At 36.8% G+C, this 10,856-nt stretch overlaps 1 pseudogene; it reads left to right on the top strand.

Moving 5' to 3' along the window:
* Nucleotides 1-8,531: 8,531 nt before the first annotated feature.
* On the top strand, nucleotides 8,532-8,870 carry LOC145049600 (putative mitochondrial protein AtMg00820 pseudogene; annotated as a pseudogene).
* Nucleotides 8,871-10,856: the final 1,986 nt, after the last annotated feature.

Raw genomic sequence — 10,856 nt, 5'->3', positions numbered from 1 at the left:
TTTCCAAATGCCTTGGGGCATTAAGGAGAAAAATGTCTAGAATTGGATATGACTAAAGTGATTAAGCAATTGTCGAGGACAATCTAATGTTTACCAAAGATTGGTTGCTCAACGATAGTTGGAAGTATACTATTAATATTGGAAGGACCATATTGACATAGTCTTAAAAGAGGCAACTCTTGTTCAGAAGTGATAGTCAAAATGGGAATATAGAGTTGTCTTCATAGGTGGAAGCAATCCGTGTAAGGTTAAAGAAACTTAATGCAAGAATCATGTTCAAATCAATGCGCTTTGAATTTGAGACATCGTTTCCATGGAATTGCTCTCCATTGGAAAACTCTGTAATGATTGTTGCCAAGTCTTTGTGGCTTTTTGCATAATCATTACAAGAGGAACAATGTATATAAGTTTAAAATCTAATAAATTTCGATTTGAGAGTGTGAAATTAGAATCATTGAAAGTTTGGTCAATTGGTTTATTTCACAAAAGTAAGGATCATAGACAAACATAGAGTGCATACTTGGTGTATGGCAAAGCTATTGTTTAGAAAACATAGTGTACATGATTGGAGCATGGGACACCTAGTGTTTTAATTCAAGTATAAAGTTGATAAAACTGAAACAATGAATAATGAGTAATCAGTATGGTGATAAATAGAAAGTGTTTTATTTATATTCATAGGTTTTGATACCATATTAGATTCATTTATTCTTGTGTTTCACTTTGCATGTTTTGACTTCCATAATAACTAAGTTATTCTTCCGGAATGACTAAGTTATTCAAAACCATCCACAGTCGGTCATATGTTGGAATTAGATATGAATCAAGACTATCATGGGTTGGCTTGTAGAGGTCCAAGTTGGTGGACAAAGTTGTGCTACAACACTCATGAGTGCTCATAAGTTCTGAGTATTGGATTCAACCCGCGCTCATTTGAATCACTTGATGGATTTTATCACGAGTGATCATGAGACGATAATATCTTATATTCTTCAACCCTAGAGATATGAGTTGTTACTATGAGTTGGTTGTACATTGATTGCACGAAAACGCATTGTTAACTCGATGTTATAAAATGTGCCTTTGTGTATGATTCAACAAGTAGTAGAACAAGCCATATGAGTTGAAGTTTATCAATTCCTTTTACCTTCGGGATAAAAGAGATATTTGTGGGCCCCTCGATGATTTAATGATGACACATGTGAGTGCTTGGCCAAGCCAGGACTGATTTGATTTGTTCAATCAGTCAGTCGTCATGAATCGGAAATTAGGAAACAACAAATGGACAGGGAGAATGATTATAATCCGTGTCTCAGTCCACATTATATCTATAATGGAGGAATATATGATCCCTTATCTAATAGACAAGTCATTTACAAGGTCAGAGTTCAACAGCGGCTTTAAGGGCTACGATTGCCAGTTAGGTTTTGAAGTCATACTCAATAATAGTTTTAGACTTATCCAAGTGGGAGACTGTTGGATTAATGTCTAAGTCCATAACTATATTTGGTATGTACTTGACCCGACCCGGCATGGTCCATTTGGGTTGCACTTCACCGACACAATTTATATGGATAGTCTTTTGAGCATAGTATATTTATGATTTATATTAATACATTATAAGTCCTAATATATTAATATGGAATCATATTATTTAATTAGTATTCATCAAGAATTAATTTAGAATTAATTAAGTGATCAAAATGAACTAATTAAATATGGACTCTTATATATATGGAATGGGCCAAGTTCATTTAGGTTGGGCTAAAGCTATCATGGATAGTCCATGGATTTTTAACCCATGGATCCTATGAAATGCAAGGTCATGGGTATTAGGGTTTACATGGATGTAACCCTAATCCTCCATACTATATAAAGAGGTCTTTGCCACAAGAAATGGCACTAGTATGTGAGGACATAAGAGTGGGACGATTTCAAGTGTGCGTTATATTCTCTCAAAGTCTTCCAAGGTGTTTTGGTGAGTTGTGATTCCACTGGAGGCTTCCATACTATTGGGGCTAAGCTCTTAAAGCTTGAAGACATCAAGCTACATCAAAAGGTATGTCATTTAACTAGAACTTTGTAGTATAGGTGCTTCATAATATGCTAGTTAGGATGAAACCATTGAATATTTAATATTTGCATGTATAATAGAGAAAACATAGATCCAAGGTTTATAGGGTTGCATGTACACCATAGGAGTGTTAGAATGATCAAAACCCAATAGTGGTATTAGAGCCTAGGCTTGTTTTCTTGATATACTTGCTTAAACTGCTTAAAAATCGAATTTTGGTGTTGTCTGCACAGCAGACTCGTCGAGTCCACTGATGGACTCGCCGAGTCCAAGGCAAAAAGCATCCAACTCGTCGAGTGTGTTCATGCACTCGACGAGTTGGACCCCCAGACAGCATATATTTGACTATTTTGGCTGGAATTGGACTAGGAACATTACCCTAAGCTGTTTTAGACTTATAAACTTATTTTTGATGTGGTAATGATCATACTAATCCAATTTCAAAGATAATTGTCAATAGATTCATGTTTTGTATTAGTTTATGGGTTATGCTAATTACATGAAAAAGTTTGATTGCAATTATCTTGTTCATATGAGTTGCTTAGATTAATAGAAAAGGTTGATTGATTATGTGTCGTTGATCCATTTTAATCTAAGAATTGATTCTAAAATGTTTTGTGTAACTTTTCCTCAAGTTACATGAAAAGTCACATGAAAAGCTACATCAAAAGGTATGTCATTTAACTAGAACTTTGTAGTATAGGTGCTTCATAATATGCTAGTTAGAATGAAACCTTGGAATATTTAATATTTGCATGTATAATAGAGAAAACATAGATCCAAGGTTTATAGGGTTGCATGTACACCATAGGAGTGTTAGAATGCTCAAAACCCAACAGTGTACTCGTTCGATTGTGGGTATTCAATATTAGATCGATTAGCAGTGGTCGTGTATAGTGACTAGGGAACCTCGAGACAATTCTTGGGATATGCACGAATAGGCATGGAAGATAGTATGGGCCCGCACTACCGAATGCACATGATCAGTATGGGGACCAAAAAGAGTCAAAAAGATTACTAAGGAGTTGGTTGATGGTAGATAGTGTGGTATAACATTAACGTCAGTTGTAGCCCATTCCATCTATATCGGTCTTTTAGTTATGGTTCCTCTGGATGAGGATGAATCTAGTGCTTGTTCGGGTCTAAGTGGCCATGACAGATTGTGTCTAAATGGCGCAAACATGTACGAGTTGGTTGATTCTAAGGTCTTGATGACCTTGTTTGAAGTAGTACCAGTTTAAGTCGTGGGACTCAGGATGGAAGAGATTATGATGATCAATTAGAGCATTGTAGCCTTTGACAGAGTTATATTCTTCTAGCCTCCCATGTTCGAGGGAGAGGAGATCAGATTCGTATCAATTGATAAAAGAATTGAGGGTGTTTTCCGCATCAGCTTCTGCCACAAGGAGTAAAGTCTTGTCCACTTTATGTCATTTCTGTTTTTTTTTGTATACGGATATTAGAGATTGATTGTTTCCGGTTAGATGGCCGACATGGAGATCATGTCGAATATCGAAATCTTGTACCTAGTTTTGAGAAGGTTGGATATCTCCAATGTAGATCGAGAATTGGATTCCAAAGTCTAGACTGATCTTCGACAAAGGAAGAAGGAGCTTCTACACGGTCAGGTACCAATGATAGAAAATAGAGTTATATTATTATGTTGGGTTTTTCAGAGCTATTATTAGAGCATCTGTAGAGGATTCTTGACCCTTCAGAGAAAGGAGAACCTGTAGGTCATTTCCTCAAAGGCAAGCTTTGATTATACGAGGTTCAGTTCTTAGGATACCTCGTCAATCAAATGGTATCTTGATCGACTTCACTAAGATTAAGGCATTAATGTTGTGGGAAGTTCCAATGTCTCCACATAAGATTCAGAGTTTCTTGGGATTTTCTTATTATTATTCGAAGGATCATCTTATTCAATGTTTTGTACTTTGAGAGTCAAGGTTAGTATGTATTTGGTTGAGCCGGTCTGAGGCTTTGTTGTTTAAAGATGCCAGTTTGTTGCAGTTCAAACCCTAAGTGGGGGAGAATTAGGTATTCTGCTTGGAGGATCATTCGTTTGTTCGATTTTTGTGGGTCTGTGTAATAGGTCAAAGGAACCTTTGGTTCAAGTATGCAAGGTTTTTGGTCTAGGTGTATTGCAGAATAAGAGAAGGAAAGTATGATACCATATAATTTCTCGTGGTTAGGAAGTTTTCTCATTGTGTTTTTTTAAGGATCCGTCGGAGTCTTCCGTGATCTAGGAGAATTCAAGAATTGGTTAGATCATGAGTGTAGAGCAAGTTGTTGTCAAATATATGTCTTTAGGGTTGCATCAGTTGTCCTTGCAGCAGGAAGCTATTAGGAAAGGGACTCGCTATGTTCAGTAGTTCCTTTAATGAGTGCTAGGGATCTCTATAGATAAGCGTTGAGTGGCTTAAGTTGTTTATTTGGAATACGGAGCATGGTTTGCTTGTGGTATGGGTCGTTTATTTTTGGTCAGAAGTTGGTGGTGGTTTCTTCGTTTATAAACTCTAGAGTTCGGTATGTATATTTCTGTATGGGAATTGTTTAGCAGCATATGAGGTCCTGAGGTTTAGTTTGTTAGTTCACGTTTGACCCATTGGTTATTTCGTTCCATGTCAGCAACTCGGTTGTTTGAAGGTTTCAAATAATAATAGTTGGTGGTGCAGTTGGTGCGCCGACCATTCATTGAGTTTAAACATTTCTATATTAAGGTTTGTGGGTGTGTGCACGCTTGGTAATTTGGGTGTGGAATTGTGGTTTCTAACACGCTTGGGTTTGAAACTATCTTTTTATTATTAAAAGTTCGAATTTAGAGAGATGTTGTTCAATTTTTAGGTGTGATCGTGGGTTTACATAAAGTCTAGTTTTGACATGTCTCGTTGGCATGGTTCATATTTGGGTCTATCCGATAAACTTTCTTCCAACATTTTAGGTGATCTTGGAATTTTCGTACGGATTTGAGAGTTTTATCGGGTTAGCTATGCTTTGAAGGAGATATTTTTAGTTTTATGTAAGGTTTAACATCTTGTTTTAGTTGTTTAGGAGAATATTTTTATTAGTAGTTAAGGTTCGTCAAGTAGTTGGATTCGATGGTATTGCACCTTTTGAGTAGAGTTGTGATGTAGAAATAACATAGTTGACATGAGGCATGCTATGTGTCCTCCTGGGAGTATGTAATCTTCGTGGTTCATCAAAACTTATTGTGAGGGCGTTGGGCTAATTAATGTGTTGTGTCAAATGTTTTGTAGCTATATAGTCTTATTTATAACGGATTGGGCCTGTCCATCCGGGTTTATGATTTGCTAGGGTTAAACTATTTATGAGGAGGTTCAGAAGCCCACACATGGTGGATGTTTTGCGGAAAAGTCTAAAGTGCAGTAGTATGAAGGAAGATGCCTAATGGTTCAGAGCGGGGTTTCGGAGCAGAGGCGCTATGCGACTGATGGCGGCCACGCCACTGAAAATTGCTTTGCTGCGAAGCCTGTTTCTGAATAGGTGACAGAATGCGAGGTCATCAATAAGGTATACTCTATACTCCAATCTCTTAATATTCATGGTACACATTCCGAATCCGAATTAGATGATTTAAATTACACGTTCTCTAATTTTAGCGATAATTTAAAGTGAACACGTCTAAGTAATTCTAACCTAAGTGATCAAATCAGTAGGGTAATAAATAAAAGTGAAGAGAGAAGGATGTGGATAGAAAAGTTGGAATTAGAGCTTATTAGGTCACAGGATGATGTCATTTATCTTAAGAGACACAATTTAGCACTTTTAAAACAAAGGAATATTTTCTGTTTAATTGTAAAGCGTTTATATTACAATATTACTCAACTGCATTTTGATTGTGAAATAGGTAAAAATATACACAAAATGATTTTACCCTTTATTGAATTGAAATAGGTTGAAATCAATGCAGAGTGCTATAAGTGTGAATCTATTGTGTCCTCTGATGATGTTTCCGATTTGTACGAAATTGGGCTTGACAAAATAGAAATATACATTCTATCCAAAGAACATAAGAATATGTTAAAACAAAATTTGGATGACAAAGATAAAGAACAAATTAAATCTGATACTATGCAAAAATTTGACACGTTGTCCATAAAATTAAGTTCAGAAAATACTTTTGATGCTGAAAACGTTTCTGAATTTGATGAAAGGAACATGAGTGAAATTTCTGTAGAGGATGAGATTGATTGTTCTGCGTTTGCACAAAATGAGGATAAACCAAAGAAAAAGTTTCTTTCTAAAAATTCAATTGAACATGTTCGTATTGTAGAAAATAAAGGTTCCAAAATTTTAACAGCAAAAGCCATAGTTTTTCCGAAAGTACAAACCGTTCGAAATCAAGTTTTCGTAAAAATTTGACTGGACAAAACTGATACACCAGAACTGACGTCCATTGTTAATAATGATAATGTTGATTCTTGTGACGAATTTTTCTGGTCTGGACCAATAGACAATGTAGACAAAGTAAAAGGTCTTTTCGAAATGACCTCATGGAAAACGAAAGGAAAATAGCTTTCGGAACTACTGAATCGTGTTAACCATCATTATGATCAAGCAGGACGTAGTGGCACGAAGGATGTCTCCAGTGAAACCTCATCTGAACGACATAAAAAGCCAATCAAAAAAGAGAAACCCAAATTTAACATTCATATGTCTGCCGGAGAAATTGTTTCTAGGAAAAAGCAGATGAATGCTAGATATAGGAAAAACTTACAAGAAAGAAAACGCTTTTGGAAAAACAAGAATTCCAATAAAAACTCTGTTAATTTAGAAAGAACTTCATATTGAAATACGAATTCTTCTCCATTTAAGAAACTAGAAACAAAATCTTTTCCAAAACCACAGGTTTCAAAACCTCAAGTTTCAAAACCTATTAAAAATCCAAAAACCAATTGTCCTCTAAAAACAAATTTTTCAAAATCTATTAACATCAAATCAAAAGATGTTAAGGGAAAAGGTAAAATTGTTTCAAAACCTGAGAGTAGTCTCGAGGAATACGAAGCAAGTTTAAAAAGAAAGGCAAAGGAGTTTGCGAAAAGGTGGCTAAGCAACACAAAGAATCTAAACAAAGAAAGGCTCCTTTTGTTGAATTAGCTCTTGGTGAAAATAAAATGAAGGTTTTTAAAATCTTTAAAGGAGAGAATAGTCTTTTGCTAAAAAGATCTTATTGGGTCGATAAGAATAATATTTTTCCTGTTCTTAACAAATCCTCACAAGGACCCAAGAAGGTTTAGGTTCCTAAATCTCTCTGAATTTTGTAGGTAATGCGTGATGAAGAATACGCCTCTGAATTGTACATCAACAGTGGTTGCTCGTGCCACATGAATGGAAGGAGAGAAGAACTGAGGGAATTTTGATCACTAAAAGATGGTGGCAGAGTAAAGTTTGGAAACAATGCCACAGAAGAAATAAAAGGATATGGCATGATTACGAATGGTGAATTCTCCATTCAAAAGGTATCTTATGTAGAAGGCCTGCAACATAATCTAATTAATGTATCTCAATTGGTTTTAGGTACCGTGCTAAAAGTGTCATTCGATGATGAGGGATCTAAGATTATAGAAAAGAAAACAAAAGCAGTGCTTTTGAAATCCAAAAGAAAGGGAGAGATGTTTCCTTTGAACATAAAACCAATCATCGGGAAGCCTTCCATTTGCCTTCTTACGAAAGAATCTTTGGATGATAGTTGGCTATGGCACCGAAGGATCTCGCATCTGAATTTCAAATACATCAACAAACATATACTTGGCGATCTTGTACGAAGACTCCATCTTCTAAAGTTTGAGAAGGAACATTTGTATGCAGCATGTGAGCTAGGGAAGCATATTAGGAAGAGTCACTCAACTATTATCAACACCAAAATCATTCAGCCACTAGAACTAATACATATAGATCTTTGTGGTCCATCTCCTATTTAGAGTATTGGTGATAATAAGTATATTCAATATATAGTTGATGATTTTTCAAAATTTACTTGGTTTTACTTTCTTAGAAAGAAATCAGATGCTACTTCGAAGCTAAATTCTCCAGTTTAGGGGGGAGGGTTCCACATCCACCTCCACAATCGATACACCTACTCAGGGGGAGAATTCAACTTTAGAAGTCAACACTAATATTCCAATCCAGGGGGAGAATCTGATTCCGAACGTAGAGTCACATGTAATCTTCCAGGGGAGAATGAGTATGAAAATAATGACTATGACACTCAATCGGAATTCAAAGATGTGAATGCCGAATTGGATCTAACCTATGATCCGAACAACCTTCCATTGACCAAATGGACTAAAGATCATCCTAAATCTCAAGTAATCGAAGCAGCATCTTCAGGACTTCTCACAAGAGCTAAACAAAAATCGAATCACACTACATTATTTTAAAAATGGAATTTTGCATGTTTTATTCGTTCATCTCCAAAATTAAGCCTAAAACTATGAAGATTGCTCTTGATCATTCAAATTGGGTGCAAGCTATGCAGGAAAAGCTTAATGAGTTCGAGCGTAACAAAGTATGGAGATTGATCCCATCTTCGAAGGATGCATCTGTGGTCAGATTAAAATGGGTATTTCGAAATAACCTTAACAAAGAGGGCAACGTAATTCGACACAAGGCACAATTAGTTGTGAAGGGATACTGCCAGGAGGAAGGCATAGTTTATGAAGAGACATTCGCACCGGTTGAAAAGCTAGAATCTGTATGGATTTTCCTTGCCTATGCAACTCATAAAAATTTTGAATTCTATCAAATGGACGTGAAATGTTCATTATGGTGAACTAGAGGAAACGGTCTATGTGGATCAGCCACCATGTTTCGTAAATGAAAAACATCCAAATCATTGTTGTTTTTTGGATAAGGTTGTGTATGGTCTTAAACAAGCACCTCGTGCATGGTATGAAACCCTAAATTGATTCTTGATACAATCCAAATTTAAAAAAGTCACAAAAGTACCATGAAGAATACACTCCAATACCTCAAAAGAACCACCTCTCTCGGAATCTGGTACCCTTATAACTCTGGATTCTTTGTGCAAGCATATTTTGATGCTGATCATGGTGAATGCGGTCTTGATTGTAAAAGTAAAACCGAAGGATGTCAGTTTCTAGATGGCAAACTGGTTAGATGGCAATTTTAGAAGCAAACATGCGTCTCCTTATTCACTGCTGAAGTTGAGTATATTGTTGTTGCATCAAGTACTTCTCAAGTCATATGGATTCAAAGTCCGATTAGAGACTACGAGATAAACATGAGGATTCCATTATACTATGATTCCGAGAGCCCAATTCGGATACGCCATAATCCAGTGCAACACTCTAAGACAAAACATATTGCACTGAGATATCATTTCATTAAGGATCATCCTGAGGATGGAAACGTTGAAGTACACTTTCTTAGATCCTATGATAAACTAGCATATATCTTTAAAAAATCCCTACCTGAACCAACCTTCAATCTAATTCTACAAAGCTTATGAATGATCGAAGCAGAATAAGTTCCGAAATCTCCCACATAATCAGAATTTATGTAACGCCCTGTACCAAACTAACTCGTAGTATGAGGCTATGACCCGAAGCTCGTTCATTATAAGGATTATGGCTTTTGAGAATGTAAGATCTAGGCCCATTTAGGTGCGGGTGATGTATTAGAAGTGATACAGGTGTTCGGTTAGTGTTTTGGAGCCTAGGGGTATTTCGGTAAAGTGGCAGTTCGGGCTTTTATGGAAAATGGGTTTTTGTTTGGAAGATTTCAATAAAGGTATGAGTTTATAGAAGTGTAGGGCTTCTTGCTACCTTTCCGTGGATATAAGGATCGTCGGAATCGGGATTAGAACGAAGAAGTTATGTCCTTCGGAAGTTTTGTGGTTTTCAGGATTAGCCGAGTACGTAGGGGGTACACAAAGAGTATGTGGGGCGTACTAGCGAAGAAGGGACTACGTGTGGCGTACCTTGGAGTACGTTGGGTGTACTGACCAGGATGGTCGCGAATGTTCCCAGGAGTATGTTAGGTGTACTCCTGTTAGATCAGAACCCTATTTTAGGGTCTTGGACCCTATTTAAGCTCTTTATCTCATAACCTAACCCTAATATCTTCAGCCTCCACCCTCTAAAACCCTAGTAATTGTCATATATCATTCCTGGTGACATTTAGAGCTTATGGAGTCCATTTTTGGAATGTTTGTCCTATTTTCAAGAAGATGGAGCTTGTTGCAAAGATAGGAATCAAGGAGGAGCTTGTGGATATGGCCTTTCGGACTCATTCTCATCTTGATGAAGGTATAAAGCTTTGAACTTGGACATTCATCTCGTAGATCTACCATTTCTGTGTTTTGTTTATTTTGTTCCCAAGTATGAGATCTAGTGGTCTTGATTTCATTCCAGGAGCTTTGAGTTGCCCCTCTTAGTGTTTCTGAGGTTCAAGGTCCATAAAGTTGGCACCTTTAGATTTTAAGACCATTTATGTTGGAGTTTGAGCCATTTACATGAAAGTAGAATGCTATTTGGTCTTATTGGGGGCATGCAAACTCACAAAGTCAGTGACTTTATGGGTTTAGACATTATGTGGGACTCGGATCTATGGTTTGGACTTATGACTTAAAGCATTAAGTGCTTAATCACAGAAGTGAGACTAGAGGGTAGTACGTTGGGTGTACAAGCCAGTACGCGTAGCGTACAAGCCATTTGGCAAAGTACGCGCAGCGTACGACTAAGTACACCCTGCGTATTTAGACAGGGTGGGTTTCAGACTTTGGGCTTCGGGTTTG

Source organism: Lactuca serriola, chromosome 5 (genome assembly GCF_051521515.1).
Source record: "Lactuca serriola cultivar US96UC23 chromosome 5, Lser_US96UC23_V15, whole genome shotgun sequence".
NCBI lineage: Eukaryota > Viridiplantae > Streptophyta > Magnoliopsida > Asterales > Asteraceae > Lactuca > Lactuca serriola.
Note: the sequence above shows the minus strand (reverse complement) of the source record. Positions and strands in the feature narration are given on the sequence as shown.